Source organism: Silene latifolia, chromosome 10 (genome assembly GCF_048544455.1).
Source record: "Silene latifolia isolate original U9 population chromosome 10, ASM4854445v1, whole genome shotgun sequence".
Classification (NCBI taxonomy): domain Eukaryota; kingdom Viridiplantae; phylum Streptophyta; class Magnoliopsida; order Caryophyllales; family Caryophyllaceae; genus Silene; species Silene latifolia.
This window is the reverse complement of record NC_133535.1, coordinates 13,877,049-13,897,453: the sequence shown is the minus strand read 5'-3', so window position 1 is coordinate 13,897,453 and position 20,405 is coordinate 13,877,049. Positions and strand designations below refer to the sequence as shown.

The 20,405-nt window shown below is 38.0% G+C and overlaps 1 non-coding gene across 1 annotated transcript; it reads left to right on the top strand.

Moving 5' to 3' along the window:
- Positions 1-20,057: 20,057 nt before the first annotated feature.
- Positions 20,058-20,164, top strand: LOC141610296 (small nucleolar RNA R71). Its single transcript, XR_012528198.1, has one exon. It is a non-coding gene; the product is annotated as a small nucleolar RNA R71 (small nucleolar RNA).
- The last annotated feature ends 241 nt before the right edge of the window (positions 20,165-20,405 follow it).

Genomic DNA, 20,405 nt, shown 5'->3' with positions numbered 1-20,405 from the left:
CTTAACCGTTGGGTAATCTTACCAATAATAAAATTATCTCCTCATTTTTCCGTCCTGGCATACTGCAAATGAGGAGATAAGGGGCAATTGTTAGGCCTGGAAATCCGCAAACCTTCCTGATCAGTATCTCACCTGAACCTGACTAACAGGCTGTCAGGGTGTCAGGCTATCAGGGCACATGAAGATAGGCGCCAGGCCATGGAGAGGACAACGGTCAAAATATCAGGACGATATTAGACCATATACGCGTATAATAAAGGAATTGTATACGCAGCATTAAGTGTGAAGATTACGCAGTAAATGCAGTAATTAAGGGAGGAATAATTAGCCATTATTACTGGCAATTATGGAGAATATTCTGCCTTTAATACCGGATCAAGCAGCCGTTCAGGGAAGAAGACTATATAAGGAACACTTTGAAGATACTAGAGGAGATATCATTCACACACAAGAAGGAGCATACGCAATACTTAGAGAAATACAAAGATTGTCATAATCATATAATTATTCTCCCAAATAACATAGTGAAATCCTCTCCTGGCTTGGTGCCCGTGGTTTTTTCCCATTCAAGGGTTTTCCACGTACAAAATTGCTTGTCTTATTGTTATTGTTGTTATTTCATTTACAGCTTATTATTGTACCCTGAGGACATGACCAACATACTACCAAGAGCTAGTTAACCTTACACAACTCTACCCTGACCTGATTTCGCCTTGCGCAAAATCCACACAAAACACCTGGCAAGTAAAATACTTAGGACAAGCTACTATTAGCCAACACTGAGGGCTGATTTCCTGGAATATTGTTCAAAATGTGAAGCCTGTCAAATTCATGCACCGATAATACACCAGCCATCTGAACTCCTTCACTCAATTTCTGCACCCTGGCCATTCATGAAATGGGGCATGGATATTGTTGGGAAGCTACCTGTAGCTCCAGGACAGAAAGTATTCATGTTAGCCATAACTGACTACTTCTCCAAATGGATCGAGGCTGATTCTTTCAGGCAAGTAACTAAAAAGGAAGTAATATCTTTTATCAGGACGAATATTATTTGCAAATATGGAGTACCATTAGAGATAGTGTGTGGTAACGGGACCCAGTTTGTGGGGAGAAAGACTAAAACATTTTGCCAAGAGTGGAACATCAATCTGGTTACATTCACTCCTGGATATTCAAAAGCTAATGGCCAGGCTGAATCAAGCAACAAGGTAGTCATAAGCTGCTTAAAGAAGAAAATGTAGAGAAGACGAGGGCTGAAGAACTTCCATTAGTACTATGGGCAGACAGGACAACTCCAAAGACATCAACAGGCCAAACACCCTATTCTTTGGTGTATGGCTATGAAGCTGTCATTCCTGCAAAAGTCCGGGTGCCAACATCAAGATATAGCCTGAACAATGTAGAAACAAACAGCAACCTGATGCAAGACAACCTGGTCCTGGCAGAAGAACTACGAGATGCTGCCAAAATCAGGATGACATCATATCAACAAGCAGTAGCTAGAACTTACAATAAAAATTTCCGAATAAGAAAGAAAAAATCAGCAGGCAAGCTAGCCCCTACGTGGGAAGTCCCCTATTTAATTAACTCAGTTGTCGGATAAGGAGCATACAGGCTTCAAACATTAGAAGGGGAGATGATCCCAAGATCCTGGAATGTAACTCGTTTGAAATTGTTCCATGTATAAATTCTATCCTGGCTTGATCAGGTAAAAATCATATATTTACTATCAGTGTTGCTCCTTGACATGCTACCTGAAAAACTATGTTTCTCACATGTTCTATATGCAATCCATGCCTATATATATTGCCTGACCTGACTATTTGCTGCACACATCTACAACCGGCTGGACGCAGCAAGACGGTGCAAGGGTGTTTTATCCCGACCATCAGTCTAAATGCCCTCTCGACAAGCCGAATACTAAGCCCTCCAGTCAGGCAGGGGACATAAGCCCTCCTGACAGGCCGGTTTTCCCACCCCTTCAACTGCTATGGTATAAACTATATGTGATTGAATGGCTTACGTTGGCTTTAAATCACAAGACAGGGATAAATACTGAAAAAACAGGTTAACAGGTTTAGAAATCTAACAGGTTAACAGGTCTGAAGAAATAAAGTTTGCAGGTTTAAGGAAATTCTGACAAAAGAAAATCAAAAACAGGAAACAGTAAGACATCAAAAAATAAATAAAGTGAGCCAAGAAAGGCCACTACCATCATATTTATAAAAAGCCCTTACCCCCTGGGCAAAGACACCAAAATAATTGTCAAGGCCAGGGATAACCTCCCTGACCAGTTAAGCACAGAAAAACGAGAAATTAAAATTTTCGTTCCAGGGACATTCCGTTCTGGATGGGCCAATACCATCAAGAAAATATAAAATTACTGCTCCCCTTTGGAGACAGCATCAGTACTACCATCTTTGGCCTGATCAGCCCCAACATCCTGCTCCTCATCAGCTTCAACATCTTGCTCCCCTGGAGAGTCGACCTCTTGTTCATTACGCATATTATGCAGGTCAGGATACTTAGAAGCAACAAAGGCCATCTCAGCTTCAGGGTTCCAATTTGCGCTGGCCTCCACAGGCTCCGACATAGGAGCCACTTTCCCCTTGATATAGAAGTACAAGGAATCATCATCAAGATTGAACTCCAAATCATCCCTCTCCAGGGTAAGCTCCTCAATCCTGTCCAGTGCCTCCTGCAAAAGCTGCTTATTTGAGTTGGCCTCAGTCTTGGCAGCATCCCTCTCAGCCTGCACCTTTGCCAAGTTAGCAACCCCTGCTACCAAATCAGCCCGAGCAAGATCCAATTCAGACTTCAGCTTATCACAATCAGATCTCATAAGATCAATCCTGGCCACCAAAGAGGTAGCGTGATAAACATTATGGAGACAAGCTGCAACACCTTGAACAGAAACAGAAATAGTATAAATACTATATCATAATAAAAACCTCTAATAAAAAAATAATAATAATATATATTACAAAAAATAAAAGTAAATATATATATGTACCTCTCTCACATCAGCCAAGGCACCTGCCAAAAGGCTAACAGCATGATCTACTGAAGCAACTGCCTGATAAGCAGTCTCAATAGGATCCAGGGTAAGCATAACATCAGATTTGTAAGTGGCATAGTCACTGATTTTCACCCTGGTAGCCTCCAAATTATCCACCCTGACTCGCACCTCCCTGACTGGGGCAGATAAATCAACCTCCACCACCTTCCTCTTCTGGGCCGCTGAACTTGTTTCAGCAGGGGCAACCGGAGCAGGAGAAACCTTGGGAGCAGCAGACAACTTAGTTAAGTCAATAACAGGCCCAATATCGCCATTACCCTGAGAACTCTCCTCTTTGACCCTGGCCAACCTGGCAGAAAGATCAGCCATACCAAACCTAGCAAAGCGAGTGGATGATCTAGTGGCTATAACACGAGGCACTATATTAGCAATAAAGACAGGCTATCACCAAAAGGCCAAAATAGGAAGAAAGACAAAACAAAGATAAGGAATAAAAAGACTTACTGCCTGAAGTAGAAGCGATGACGGTCTTTGAAGGCCTGGGCATTCTAGTAACACCTTCAGTCTTCAGGCAACGAGGAAGATGACCAACCCCACAATAGAGAGGACAAGTCCTCTTCATTTGAGGAATTGCAAGGAAGGCAGAAATATTTGCAGTAGGGTACTCAATTTCAGAAGACCAATCATCAATTTCAAGCAAGAGAGGTATGAGTCATTTAAATTTATTTAATCTCTTTAAAACTAACAAATAAACATGCAGGACAAAGAAAAAATTTCAAGGTACTCACCACCAACACAGGCATCATAATTCAAATACGCCAGATCAGGACCCACATAATTGGTCCTGATGAACATGTATCCAGCAGCCCAGTTCTTGTCATGGCCACTCTCAAGATTGTTGAGTAAAGGAGCAGTCGTAAGCGTGACCTTAAAACTGATCCGACTAGGATTGTTGGTCCTGACAGCATAGCATGCCTTCAAGTCCTCTAAAGAGAAGGAAATATTGTACTTTTTGCAGAGATATTCAACAGAGCAGACCACCTTCTACACCATGAGAATCAGTTGGTAGGAAGGCACACCAATTTCTTTAATAACATCCACCATAAGTCGAGAGAAAGGAAGCTTGCAACCAGCCATGAAGCCCCAATCGTGGATGCAGAACCAGCTAGGACATGACCAGTCTGCCCTGGCAGGAGAATCTTCAGGGACCCAGACTTCGGAATTAGAAGGGATAATTCCCATATCCTTCAAGACTTTTTCAAATTCAGGTTTCAAACGATTTGGGAGAGACTGTTGATCGTTTAAAGCTTTTGTGGGTTTGAATTCAAATTCTCTGTGGAAGATGGAGATCAGTTCAAGAGGGGGATCATTTGGTTTTTCAGCCTCAATTGACTCAGCTCCAAATCTTCTTGTAGCATGATAATTCATTGAACCTCTTGTAATATTTCGCCACAGTCATGCTCTCAGTCACACGGAAAGTGCTGAACTCGGCCCTCATCTTATTCCGAATGTGCTCGGGAACAAACTGGGCTCTCATAGCCTTCTTGAACTCTTCCCACGGAATAGCAGGTTCACCCTTGTTCCTATAATACTCACGAGTCCCCTCTTTCTCTCTATTCCATCATGCTCCAGCCTCATCCCTTAGGTAGAACGCAACTTTTTCCACCTTCAACTCTTCCGGAAAGTTCACCACCTCAAGAACACTCTCCATATCTCGATACAAGTTACCGAGCAAGGTAGGCGCCTTTGTGCCCTCATAGGTAGTGGGATTAAAGCGCTAGATAGTGGTGCTCATCTTAGTGGCGTCGACGACCACTTCCTTCGCCTTCCCACATTTCTGAGAGCCTCAGTAAGAGCGTCGTGTTGCTCGATCAACCAAGGAACCTCATCTAGAGTGATAGGCTTATCGCGTACCTATGCAAAGATAAATTCCCTAAACACAAATAAATGTAAATAGGGGTCGAACCACAAGGAAACAGGAATTACGTTGTGAATTGCTATGGGTAGATTCTTATCAAGGTCGACTTCGATTTTGGTTTGGTTGGTTTGTTTGATGATTAATGAAAATTGTAATGTAAATTATATGATAAAAGAGAATCTAAGGGGTTCGGGTCACACATGCAAAGGTAAACATATGATCATGATAAACTTGGTACTAATAGTATTGTCAATTGCTTAGGTTTAGAGACACCCACCTTACGATATTAATGTCAACCATACACCGGGTCCTAGAGAAACTCTCGTCCATGACTAGGTCGTCCTACTATACATGCTTAGTCTAATTCAATTCCGTGGCTCTCGACTTATAGAACGAATGAACAAACTTAATCTATTGAATAAGGCCTTAAACAAAGATTAAACGTTATGGCTCAAGCATGTCATAGAAGCAATTTGAACAATATTATTATTAACCTATTTTATCATGTTATATACTTGTTTTGCATGGCTCCCCTAGCCCTTAGACTAAGAGATTTAGCTACTCATGTTAAGGTGTAAATTGTAAACTATAAATAGAGAAATGATAAACATGATTGAGTGATTTATATGAACTAAATGTTTTAACATGTAAGAGAAATTAAACTAAAGTAATCTAATTAGAGTGCTTTAATTATAAACTAATATAAACTAAATAGATATGTAAAAATGTAAACTATATAAAAAATACCTTAAGGAGATGAACTTGAATGGAAGAACAATATATAACCAAATGCTTGAAAATGTATTAAGAACCAAATGTTTAAGAACTACAAGATTAACTTATAATGAAATCTAAAATGAAAACTATTGAGAGAATTGTATTGCTTAAGGCTATATATAAAAATGAGACGTAAATAATTGGATCCCCTAAGCCTTGGAATACCTCTCCTATTTATAGGAGAGGAGAAGGAAAACGTAAGCATTCATGATGCATGCGGCCCCGATCGGGGTTGGGCGGCCCCGATCGGGGTCGTGGTTATCCGGGTTAATTCCCTTAATTCTCTTCTTAATTGTAAATGGCATCCAATGTTTGTGATTAATGATGCGATTAATCACCCGGTTAATGCTTTCATTTGGCATCTTAAGAACTTTGGAATCCCATGCTTTCCCATTGACTTGGACTTTGAAGTTGGGCTTGATTTTGGTTGTTGACAACATTTGAATTATACATATTGATCCACCAATTTCTTCATGCAAACCAATGCCAATACTCCATGCTATTCCAAAACTTGGTTTTATTTAGCCATTGTATTCTAGTAACTCATCTTGTAGTATTTTAGCTCCAAAAAGGCTTAAATATCCTACAAAACATGTTAAGACAAGCAAATACACTAGAACAACAAATATTAGCTCATAACACTATGATACGTTCTAAATGACATGTAAAATGGAGCTAATATAGGGAGTGAAAATATATAAAATACGCACTTATCAAACTCCCCCAAGCTAAACCCTTGCTTGTCCTCAAGCAAGAAACCAAATCCCATCAATTGCAATATCCCAAACAAGCTAAGCATAATGATTTAAAAACCCGAAACAACATGGGCAAGGGATAAAGCAAAACATGGATGAGATTTACACGACAGCGTAGCATAGAAAACTTTGAATGAACCTTTAAGCTCTTGCATGATCTTTTTTACTTATGGACTCTCACGGGACACTCAAATTTTTTATATGTGAATAGGACAATTTTGTGAATGAACACTCAACTATCCTCGACTTATAACAATGTGCCCGCAATCTAATATGGTAAACATGTCAAAACTAGCAAGCAAAAACAATCAAATGTAAGCATGATAAAGAAGTCAAATGGGTAGGAAGAAGGCAAATAAACATGGGTAAGAAAGGGGAACAAAAGAGTTATGGTAATGTGGAGCTAAGTCAAGCTAGCAACTACCAAAATGCAAGGATGCTCAATCCCATTTATAACCCAATTTTCAATTCAAATCATAAGAAAATTCTCCAAAATAAAATGATTAATGCTTGAGAATTTCTCACATCTTTTCTTCTTCTTCTCTTTCTTTTCTTTTCAATGTATACTTCTTTTTCATGCTTTTTCTAATTCATTTTCTTTCTTCATTTTTTCATTTTTTTTTTCATTCTCAATTTTTTCAACTTTTTTCATTTTTTCTTCTTTTTCTTTTCTCCTTTCTTGAGCATTAAGAACAAGCTCACATGACTTCAAACAACAAACCATATCCCAATGAGCACCCAAACACTATCCAACTAAGCTACTAGCTCAACAAGGGTAGGCAATTTTAATGATGTAGCTAGGGATAAATTTTGTGAAGGGGTCAAAAAGGCTAAAATATCATGTGAATGGCTCCAAAATGCTATAACAAATGAATTCATGCTTACCAAGAGATGACATGAGAACCATACTTGTGCGTTTTGATGAAACACACATTATAAGGAGACACCTACACTCACCTAAGAAAGACCGGAAATGGATGCATCGGTCTAAAGAGGCTCTACGTTACCATTTTGTAGCTTGCCACAAGTCAGGATCAAGCCTATTCGGTTCATTTTCTATCTCCCACCTACTATGTCAAGACATCCTCATGTAGCTAATATCCCATCATGGAAGAATAAATCATTAGCAACAATCCATTATTAGGATAAGCAAAGAGGAAATTAGGTTACAAGCAAGCACAAAGCAAAAATTTCTCTCAAAGAGGAAATTAGGATACAAGCAAGCACAAAGCAAAAATTTCGCAGAAATATGGAAGAGAAAAGAAGAGAAAGTACCATCGGGTGTGAAAATGATCGAAAGAATTCTATCCCCTTTTTTTTTACCCGTATAAAGAAAAGGCCAGGAAATCACAGAACCACGACCCCGATCGGGGCTGGCAACCCCGATCGGGGTCGACTACTCCTCCGGGTTTTGACTCTTTTTCGCATATGATTTAATTTCCTTCTTCTTTTTTGGAAAACCACGTCCCCGAACGGGGTTCCTGCATGGGGAAGCGTGCCAAATTTACTTCTAATTCTTCTCCCTTCATTTTCACCTAAAAATCGCAAAAAGAAACATCGTCAAGTCGAGCATTTTATTTCTAATCTACGAAAAACAATAAATTGCAGAAAATAAATAAAAACAAATAAAAAGCTTGGGTTGCCTCCCAAGAAGCGCTGGTTTAATGTCCCGCACGACGTACGAAGCTATTTGATTCAAGTTTCGTCATTGAGCTTGCCACCAACCAAGCTCCATTTCATAGCTATCTTTGCATTCCTCAACCATTGATATATGATTTATTTGCACCTAATTTCCCTCTTTCTTTTACGCATTCCGACTCATATCGAGTCGGTTTCGTGTGCCTTTCCTTGCATTTTGTGCCCAATCCCCGTACTTGTGATTTTGTGTATCCTTTTGCAGGAACCGAGTCGAGTATAGAGGAATTGGGGCAAGAAAGGCATTCCAATGTCTTTACATGAAGAAGAGGTGAAATATGCTGAATGTTGTGTTCTGCCGGCAGACCGGCAGCCGGTCTGGCCACCGGCAGAACACGTCCCCCAGCCTTGCCAAAGAAAATGAAGAAATGACCTGAGTGTTGTGTTCTGCCGGCAGCCGGTCCACCGGTAGAACACAACAGCTTGAGTTAATTTGAAATAGAAGAGAAAAAAGAATCTTGACCTCGCTACCGGTAGGAGCACCGGTAGCCGGTCCACCGGCAGAGCGCAGCATTACAAAGGATTTCAAGATTCTGAAGACAGTGTTCTGCCGGCAGGCCGGCAGCTGGCCCACCGGCAGAACACACTTGCCAGCTAAAATTCAAACTTGGAGTTCATTTTGACCGCCCTGCCGGTAGGCAAACCGGCAGCCGGTCCACCGGCAGGACGCAGCAGCTGACGGAATTGGGCTTTTCTCCTCTTTTCTTCTTAATTTTAGGCAAGACTATAAATACCCCCTCCTTAAACCCTTTGTACACACAACCCTAGATCTGAAAATTTTCCATAATTATTGTAATCTTTCCTTAATCAAGCTTTAATCTTTCCTTAATAATTAGTAATTCCTTAGTGAAATTAGTTAGTATTAGTGAGAATCAATTGTTTACACTTGATTTTTGAAGATTGTATTGGGAGATTTTGGAGGTTTTCCTTCATATTATTCAATCAAAGCAATCACCTTTACTTTTGTTGCTACATCTCTTCCCTTATTCACTTGTTAATCAATTGTTTACATTTTTGTTTATCTCTAATAATTGCTATAATCATTTCCATGTCTTCTCTTTATGTTGTTTGTTCTTCTCTTTTTGTTAGCATGATGAATTTCAACATGAGTGAGTAGTTACCCTTCTAGGGTTTAGGGGGAGTCTAAATCGGATTATTGGGCTTGATAGGTTGATATTTTTCAGTCTTTGGTGTAGAAATTGTCTTTCTTTGCATTGCATACAAGGTGTTTGACGAATTGTGTGAGTGAAAGCTTGTGCCTTTTGTCTTGATAGCTTAATTCCTCCATTAAATGAGAGTTTGTTGGTGGTCTTGTTGCATGTTTTAGAATGGGTAGTTGCTCAATGAGAGTTTGTAATCACCTATAGGATAATCAAGAGATTGAATCCCGTCCTAAGACAAACCTACACCTTAAACTAGTTTAATCGACTTGTTTGCCCATAGTTCGCTTAGATGACCCCGAAATTCTTCAAATAAAATTTTCCTTTCTTTTTGGCACTCTTAGCATTAGTGCCCTTAGCATCGTCACCTACAAAACAAACAACACCCATATCTTCCTCCAACGGATCCATTAGTGAGAGTCCAAGTTGAGTAGAGGCAAGAGAAGAGTCCACAGTGCTAAGTAAATAACAAGACTCTTGTAACATTGGGCTTCTAATGGTGTTGTTTTTGCTAAAGGAAACCCGGTCATCACCCACTTCCAATGTCAACCTCCCATTTTTTACATCAATTAACGCACCCGCGGTGCGTATGAAGGAAAAGTAGATCTATATACTAACATATTCATATATGTTTTTGTTAATTTACTCATAAAATTAAATAGAGATCTTATGCAATGCAAACTATAAACTATTTAAAAGAAGAAATCTTCATCTTACATTGTGATTTTCGGTTTTATAAGGGCACAAGAGAGATCTCCTTCTCTCTTGTTCTTGTGCTTTCCTCAATGGATGAACAAAGACCCAAGTGTAGGATCTCTCCCAAAGCTTAATACCCAAAGCACACTCTTAATAAAATTAATATTATAAATACTAGTACAATATTAATTTTGTAGAAAAATTGACCCAAAAATTATTTGGTTTCACTCCCAAAACCGGTTGAGAGAGAGGAAGAATAGAGGAATTTTTTATCTTTCTAAAACTTCTTATTTTAGATGAATGAATAATGAATATGTCACAAGTGAGTATACTAGTGAACATAAGGAAAAATAAGAAGAAAACCAACATGGTTTTCTTCCCCAAAACCGGGTGGGAGAGAGGAACAAAAGGAGCCAATGCATGCTCTTGGTTGCCTTCACAAGAATATGTAGGCATGCAAGTCTAGTATTAGATAAACATGATTATGTTTACCACTAATACAATTATCCTAATAATTTCCTAATTCTCTCCAATATTTCGGTCAATAGGATAAAATGGACTCCATTTTATCTTTGTCAAAATGTCAATTTGTCATATGTCACATATCACATGTCACATAAATTTGTTATGTATTTTTAACATATTAAAATCAACGTATTAATAAAAATACGTCATGTACAAAAATCGACCTAGTAATTCATAATTACTTGTACCAAAATATTTTACAAATTATAAATCACAATAATTTGTATTTATAATAATTCATTCAATTTCAATTGTTTCTTTAAACAATAATTTCATCTGAATAATGAAACAATTCGATTACTCAGACCGTATCTCATTTAATCATATTATAATGAAATACGTAAATTTTACTTCCAAAATCGTCCGTCAATTTTAAATATTTTAATTGACCCGTATCTTCATACGATCAATTAAATGATCAATTAAGAGTGTTGCCCTATAGGTATGACCTAGGGGATCAACTGATCACCACCGTCGCACGACAGTAATGTCAAACTCTAGTCAGCCAATCATTACCGATATGTGTGGACCAGTTGACAGTATAAATACTTCCCAATCGTATTCTTTTAAAATGAGATTTAAACATGTGATCATCATGATCAACAGTTGTGATCGCATTATTGTCGGAGGACACATATTCCAACAATCTCCCACTTGTCCTCGACAAATGTGCGTCACCAATTCTCTTGTCCTATTACTATGTCCCACTCAATGCAAGGTGTCTTTCAGGTCGTACTTGCAAGTGATCATATCGAGAGTGGTTTCCTCGATCTGGAGAATAACTGATTGACCGGATTTATCCACCATGGATATATTCCGAGCGTGGCCACGCATTTCCAGTTCATTACTCCTCGAGTGGCCCTGAGATATTGTTATAACCCTGACTAGGGGTGGACAATTCCTATTGCACTCATTCCCTTCGACTAGCCACAGCCATCATAACCCAAAATATGCCCATTTGACCCCATTTACGAAGGTCGTAGTAACACAAATCAAAGTTAATCGAAAACTGTGCCATCTTAGGTGAACAGTCTTTAGTCAAAAGAATCGACTCATTTGAATACTATAGCAGCTCTCGCCACGACCAGGCTATATAAATTTGCCAGAACTCTATAAGCGGTCATTAGGCCCGACAAAAAAGTTCCTAACAGTCTGCCTATGTGATCGACTAGTCATCTCACATGACTCTATGGCACTTGAACTTGCCATCAATCGCATCACACTCTAGTCACTTCGAGACGTCACCTCATACAAATGACTATGGGCTAATACTATGTTAATACGTGTTCACTTTAACGGGGTTCAATTGTCACTACAACCCGTTTGGATGTAACAATGTATAAATTAAAGATAAAAGACAAATGTGATTATGAACATGAACAAAAACAACACTTTTATTTCATTTCAAAATCTAACAAAAACTTGGTACACGTTTAAGTCCCATGGACGCAACATGTCCATCATGTTTAGCCTGCGATAAAGGCTTGGTAAGCGGATCGGCAATGTTGTCATCCGTCCCAACCTTACATATCGCAGTTTCCTTTCTATCTATGAAATCTCTAATTACATGATATTTTCGAAGTACATGTCTAGATCTATTACTAGACTTTGGCTCTTTAGCTTGGAAGATCGTCCCACTATTATCACAATAGAGAGTGATTGGATCATTGGCGGTAGGTACTACTCTTAGACCTTCCGTGAATTGCCTAATCCACACAGCTTCCTTGGCAGCTTCTGATGCTGTAATGTACTCAGGCCTCCGTTGTTGAATCCGCGGTCACAGCTTCCTTGAAGCTTCTCCAGCTTACGGCACCACCATTGAGCATGAAAACGAAACCAGCTTGTGATTTTATGTCATCTCTATCTGTTTGAAAACTTGAGTCCGTGTATCCATTAACACGGAGTTCGGTGTCTCCTCCAAACACTAAGATAGAATCCTTAGTCCCTCTCAAGTACTTAAGGATGTTCTTGACAGCAATCCAGTAACTCTCACCTGGATTTCCTTGATATCTACTCATCATGCTCAAGGCATACGAGACATCAGGACGTGTGCATATCATGGCGTACATGATTGATCCGACAGCGGAAGCGTAAGGGATCATCTTCATGCGTTCAACATCATGGGGTTCGGAGGGAGATTGAGTCTTGCTCAATATAGTCCCAGTTACCATAGGTACCAAACCCCTTTTAGATTTGTCCATGCTGAACCGTCGAAGAATCTTATCCACATAAGATTCTTGACTTAGTGCCAATATCCTCTTGGATCTATCTTTATGGATCCGGATACCAAATATGCGTTGTGCTTCTCCTAAATCCTTCATTTGGAAGTGGTTACCTAACCACTTCTTAACAGAAGACAACATTGGAATATCATTTCCAATGAGTAGTATGTCATCGACATACAAGATTAGGAACACAACATTGCTCCCACTAAATTTCATGTATAAACATGGTTCCTCAACACTTCGAGTGAAACCATTTTCCTTTATAACATGATTGAATCGATGATTCCAACTTCTAGATGCTTGCTTAAGACCATAAATGGATCTCTTAAGCTTGCACACTTTGTTAGGATTCTTAGAATCAACAAAACCTTCGGGTTGTATCATGTACACCTCCTCTTCTAAATGCCCATTTAGAAAAGCGGTTTTGACATCCATTTGCCATATTTCATAATCATGAAATGCAGCAATCGCTAACAAAATCCGTATGGATCTTAGCATGGCTACGGAGGCGAATGTCTCATCATAATGGAGACCTTGGACTTGGGTAAATCCTTTTGCCACTAGCCTAGCTTTGTAGACATCGTCATGTCCTTCTATGCCATTCTTGACTTTGAATATCCATTTGCATTGAAGGGGTCTTGCCCCTTTAGGCAAATCTACCAAGTCCCAAACTTGGTTTTCATGCATAGAATCCATTTCGGACTTCATGGCTTCAAGCCATAAGGAGGAATTTGGACTAGAGATTGCAGTCTTGTAGGTGGCGGGCTCGTCACTTTCTATAAGCAATACATCGAGTGTTCCATCTTCTTCGATAAGTCCCACATATCGATCGGAATGGCGTATAACTCGGCCCGTTCTTCTAAGTGGAGGAGGGACAACCGCATTAGACGACGAAGGAACATATTCTTGTGTCTCTACCTCGGTTTGTGGCTCTTGAACTTTATCAAGTTCAAAATTTCTCCCACTCTGTCTCTTAGAAATAAATTCTCTTTCTAAGAAGACGGCCTCGCAAGACACAAACACTTTGTTTTCTTGAGGTTTGTAGAAGTAGTAACCTCGTGAGGTTTAGGGGTAACCTACAAAGATGCACTTTTCGGATCTTGGGGCAAGCTTGTTGTCGCTCTTAGACTTGACGTAAGCATCACATCCCCAAATCTTCATATAGGATATATTGGGAACCCTTCCCGTCCACATCTCACATGGAGTATTTTCAGTGGATTTTGTGGGACTATTGTTTAAAGATCTAATTGCGGTTTGAATCGCAAATCCTCAAAACGAGTTTGGTAACTCGGTTTGACTCATCATGGATCGAACCATATCAAGTAGGGTTCGATTTCTCTTTTCGGCAACACCATTAAGTTGTGGTGTTCCGGGTGGAGTAAGTTGTGATATAATACCACGACCTTTCAAGTGTGAATCAAATTCAAGGCTAAGGTATTCTCCACCACGATCGGATCGTAGTGCCTTAATCCTTTTGTTCAATTGGTTCTCTACTTCGTTTTGAAATTCCTTGAATTTCTCAAACGCTTCACTCTTATGCTTCATTAAATAGATATACCCATATCTACTCAAGTCATCGGTGAAGGTTATAAAGTAGTCATAATTACCACGAGCGGTGATACTCATTGGTCCACATACATCGGTGTGTATGAGTCCCAATAGTTCACTAGCTCGTGTCCCTTTACCACTAAAAGGATTACGAGTCATTTTGCCAAGTAGGCAATATTCGCATGTACCATATGATTGATAATCAAATGGTGTAATCACATGAGTCGAAATTAATCTTTTGATGCGATTCTCGTTTATGTGACCTAATCGACAATGCCAAATGAACGCTTCACTTGGGTCACTTGATTTGAGTTTCTTTGATTGAATGTTATAAATATCATTAGTCGGATTTGAGGTCTCTAAAATGTAAATGCCATTGATGGAAGAAGCTTGGCCTATAACCAAATCATTCCTTGAAATAGTACAACGATTGTTCTTAATGACAAAACAAAAACCGTCCATGTCTAGCATGGCGATTGAAATAATGTTTTTAGAGAGTGTAGGCACATAAAAACAATTATGTAAATACAACTTAAATCCATTAGGCAAAGCTAGAACATAAGTTCCTTTGGATTCGGCCGCTACTCGAGCTCCATTTCCAAGGCGTAGATCCACATCTCCCTTGCTAAGCCTCTCCACATCTCTTAAACCCTGTAAATGATTACAAAGGTGAGAACCACAACCGGTATCTAGTACCCATGTCGTAGTGGAAGTATAATTTATATCAATAACATAAATTTCTTTAGGAATTTTACCTTTTGGAACGATGATTCCTTCCCTTATATTTCGCAAATATACGGGACAATTCCTAAGCCAATGTCCCATGCCATAGCAAAAATGGCACTCATCATTAACTTGCTTGAAGCTTTTGATTTTCTTTCCCTTCTTCTTGAACTTTTTGCCCTTTGAAGCAAGAACTTGATTGCTTGAGGTCCCACTAGTTTTGGCATCTGTATCTTCCAGAGACAAAGACCCTATAGATTGTATGAGGTAGTCTTCCTGAGACGGGCTCACACGAGATCTGGTAGTAGTAGTAGGTGTTTTAGAAGAGGTGATGAAGTTAAGGTTTCCATCCAAACCTATCCCAAAATGAAGTTCTCTAGTAGTGTCGAAATCATTGTTGGAGCAAACGTCGTCAAAAACATTGTGGTAAGACTCAATAGTTATCGGTGCGGTAGCATTTGATGGATTCATTGTAATGAACTACAAATATGGAGGAAAAGGAAATATTAACATTTGTCTTTTAATATCATACTTGTAAATAACTAACAAGATATGAGCATTTATATAGTGACCTCTACCCAACTATTATAAATGATTCCAAGACCCAAATTCATATCGACTTAGGCACGGTGGGGCCGATTCATCCTTTATCAATATAACTCGGTGGATTAACGTTTAATCGATTCTACTTTTAGAACTCTTGGTCGATAATATTACATTAACATTTATCTTTAGCCCAAAACACATTCAACAAGGGGACGGTGTGGCCGATAAAACCCTTATCGAAAAACTTTTGTTGAGTTCAATCCAAATTTCGAATAAATGTGTCCATGATCCAAACTCATATTAACTTGGGCACGGTGTGGCCGATTCATCCCTTATCAATATGAATTCGGTGGATAGACATTTATCACCCACTTCCCCTACGTAACAAGGTTTGTACCCCGGTGTGGCCGAGTGCACTCCCTCACGAAATAGGTTTTCATGGTTTCTACTCTTTGGTAAGGCTATGTCTCAATTGATTATTTTAGCGAGAGGTCATGTCAATTTATTATCTATCACGTTTTAAGTGAACAAAAGCGGTGAACTACGATAATTGTAATTGACACGGTCGATAAACTCGATGAGAGATGATGCATGTTTTAGTTATGGCGATTTAGCGATGCATGTGACATATAAATAAAATGCAAAGCATAAAAATAAATCCTAGTATGGCCATCCTAAAAAAGAAAAACTATTACACATTCGGAAACCAACTCCATTGGTCCCTTGAACTTCGGTTGTAGCACGCATCTCGAGGTAACACCGTCTTTATGTATCGCCATCTTGAAGAAATCCGTCTTTGGGAACTCCGAAATAATTAAAATTATATAACAAATTACATAATTTCCTATTATACATTTGTAACTAAAATAAAATAAATCTATTAAATTACAAAACGGTGATACGAGATCACAATAAATTACAACTGAATCGATATTCCCATACATTTCGGGTAATACCAATTAAAAACTAAGGCCATACTAAGTAAAAATTACATAAAATAAAATTACATAAAATAAAGTTATGACAATCATAAAGAAAATGCAGCATTATAATATGTATGAACATGCCCAATTTTATGCTAAATCGCCTTTAAATAGCCAATATCGTATATTACTCGGTTTTTACGGATTTGCGTAATTTCAACATTTTATAATCACAAAAATTACATAAATTCATATTTATGCATAAGTTAATTACCCTAACCTCTTAGGACTCAAAATTTAGTCCTCACTAATTATTTGACCATAATTAACTCATATTTCTAACATTTGTTCATAAATGGACTTAAAATTATAATAAAAAGCTATAAACTTCAAATAAATCACAAAATTTCAAATAAATTCAAAATTTGAAATTTAAACTCATGAAAATTCTGGAAAAATACCATGACACTCATAATGTTCAAAAAACTTAGGTTAAAAATTTCGAAATTTATCCGGAAAAACAATGTTGCGGTTTATCGATTTTTAACAAAATAATCATAAAAACATGGGAAAAATTATATTCATCAACTTTTCAATTTTAGATCTGAAAAAGATAATAAAATGCAACATGTGACGTTTTTCCTTAGTCATGGAGTATGTTTTATTAATATTTCACTAATTAAGTCACTATTTATGCTATTTTTCTTCAAAAATCCATAAATCATGCAAAAAGACTTAAATATAGCCTATTATTTTAGACACATCTTGTAAAATTGCATGTGACAACATACTAAATTTATATGACCAGATTCGAAATTTATCTCATATTAACCTATTTTTCACCTAAAATCGATTTTAATAATGAAAAATCCATTTTTCGAGCATAAGAACTCCAAAAATTATGACAATTTACAGGTCATCTCAAAATAATATATGTGACAACATATCCAAAAATAACTGGAAAATTCGAAGTTTAGCTAATTTTAATCCGAAAATGACATTTTATTCATAAAATCATATTTTTAATGTCATTATTATGTAATATGAACAATAAAAATCCATAAAATAACCAAAATATCCTAAAAACATTTTAGGACCCGAAACTTTAACATGCAAAATTATTTTCGTGATATATCATAATAACACAAATTTAACAAGTTTTATATGTTAATCGTATAACTCGGAAAAACTTTTAACCGATTTGCATGCAAACAACCAAGACTCTTGATACCGATTGAAGGAAAAGTAGATATATATACTAACATATTCATATATGTTTTTGTTAATTTACTCATAAAATTAAATAGAGATCTTATGCATGCAAACTATCAACTATTTAAAAGAAGAAATCTTCATCTTACATAGTGATTTTCGGTTTTATAAGGGCACAAGAGAGATCTCCTTCTCTCTTGTTCTTGTGCTTTCCTCAATGGATGAACAAAGACCCAAGTGTAGGATCTCTCCCAAAGCTTAATACCCAAAGCACACTCTTAATAAAATTAATATTATAAATACTAGTACAATATTAATTTTGTAGAAAAATTGACCCAAAAATTATTTGGTTTCACTCCCAAAACCGGTTGAGAGAGAGGAAGAATAGAGGAATTTTTTATCTTTCTAAAACTTCTTATTTTAGATGAATGAATAATGAATATGTCACAAGTGAGTATACTAGTGAACATAAGGCAAAATAAGAAGAAAACCAACATGGTTTTCTTCCCCAAAACCGGGTGGGAGAGAGGAACAAAAGGAGCCAATGCATGCTCTTGGTTGCCTTCACAAGAATATGTAGGCATGCAAGTCTAGTATTAGATAAACATGATTATGTTTACCACTAATACAATTATCCTAATAATTTCCTAATTCTCTCCAATATTTCGGTCAATAGGATAAAATGGACTCCATTTTATCTTTGTCAAAATGTCAATTTGTCATATGTCACATATCACATGTCACATAAATTTGTTATGTATTTTTAACATATTAAAATCAACGTATTAATAAAAATACGTCATGTACAAAAATCGACGTAGTAATTCATAATTACTTGTACCAAAATATTTTACAAATTATAAATCACAATAATTTGTATTTATAATAATTCATTCAATTTCAATTGTTTCTTTAAACAATAATTTCATCTGAATAATGAAACAATTCGATTACTCAGACCGTATCTCATTTAATCATATTATAATGAAATACGTAAATTTTACTTCCAAAATCGTCCGTCAATTTTAAATATTTTAATTGACCCGTATCTTCATACGATCAATTAAATGATCAATTAAGAGTGTTGCCCTATAGGTATGACCTAGGGGATCAACTGATCACCACCGTCGCACGACAGTAATGTCAAACTCTAGTCAGCCAATCATTACCGATATGTGTGGACCAGTTGACAGTATAAATACTTCCCAATCGTATTCTTTTAAAATGAGATTTAAACATGTGATCATCATGATCAACAGTTGTGATCACATTATTGTCGGAGGACACATATTCCAACAGCGTAAAAATGGCCTAGCCAATATAATTGGGGTTTGTGAATCCTCGGCCATATCAAGTATGAGGAAGTCAACGGGTATGAAAAACTTGCCAACTTTGACGGGTACATCTTCTAAGACACCTAAGGGTCGTTTTAAAGAACGGTCCGCCATTTGCAATGTTGTACTTGTGCATTTTAGAGCACCCATGTTAAGTTTCTCACAAAGGGAATAGGGCATGACACTCACACTAGCACCTAGGTCGCAAAGGGCCTTATTAATGGTATATGTGCCTATAGTGAAAGGAATAGAATAGCTACCGGGGTCCTTAAGTTTCGGGGGAGACTTATTTTGTAAGAGTGTACTACACTCTTCAGTGAAAGCAATGGTCTCAACCTCATTGAAGGATCGCTTCTTTGAGAGGATTTCCTTCATAAACTTTGCGTAAGAAGGGACTTGGGTAAGCAATTCCATAAACGGGACGTTGACTTGTAAATTCTTACACATTTCCATGAACTTACCGAACTTACCTTCTTCCTTGTGCTTTGCTAGACGATGGGGAAATGGTATTTGGACAACTTCTTTTGGAGGAGCATCCTCCACATCTTTCTAAAAGCTTATAAGTGTTGGAAAATGTACCCGGCGGATATGAACTTTGTCTAAAAGCTTGAAAAGCATTTACCTCTTCGATAGGAGCACGACAATGAGCGGCATAATGACCCGCACCACCGCAACCATCACAAATAACGATTTGGCTTGTTGAAGACACGACATTGAGTTGTTGAAGGGAATCTTTAGCATCCCTCTCCGCCAATTGTTGTTGGAGCAAGGCAATTTGAGCTACCAAAACGGAGTTGTTGGAGGATTCTTCTTTACCTTTGGATGGCACAACTCGGGAATTGACATATTGGGCATCATGGACCGCCATAGATTCGATCGTGGCATGAGCAAAGTCGGTGTCAATTTGATCAAACCGCCCATTGTTGGCGGAATCAAGAATCCTTCGGGACTCGGCACAACATCCATTGTAGAATGTTATTGCTAGAAACCAATCATCTAGCCCATGATGTGGGCATTGTCTTTGAAGCTCTTTGTACCTCTCCCAAGCCTCATATAAGCTCTCAAGAGCTTCTTGACAGAATCCGGTGATTTGGCTCCTCAAAGTTTGAGTTTTCTCCGGTGGAAAAAACTTTTTATAGAAGGCTAGAGCCAAAGTTTCCCAATTGGTGATTCCCATGGTGGTGCGGTCAAGGCTATTGATCCAAAGCTTGGCCTTGTCCTTCAAAGAGAAAGGGAAAAGTATTTCCCTTATTTGGGCTTGAGTGACGCCCGTTTGACGGATCATGGAGCAATAGTCACAAAAGTTTTGCACATGCAAATTGGGATCCTACAAAGGACTTCCCCCA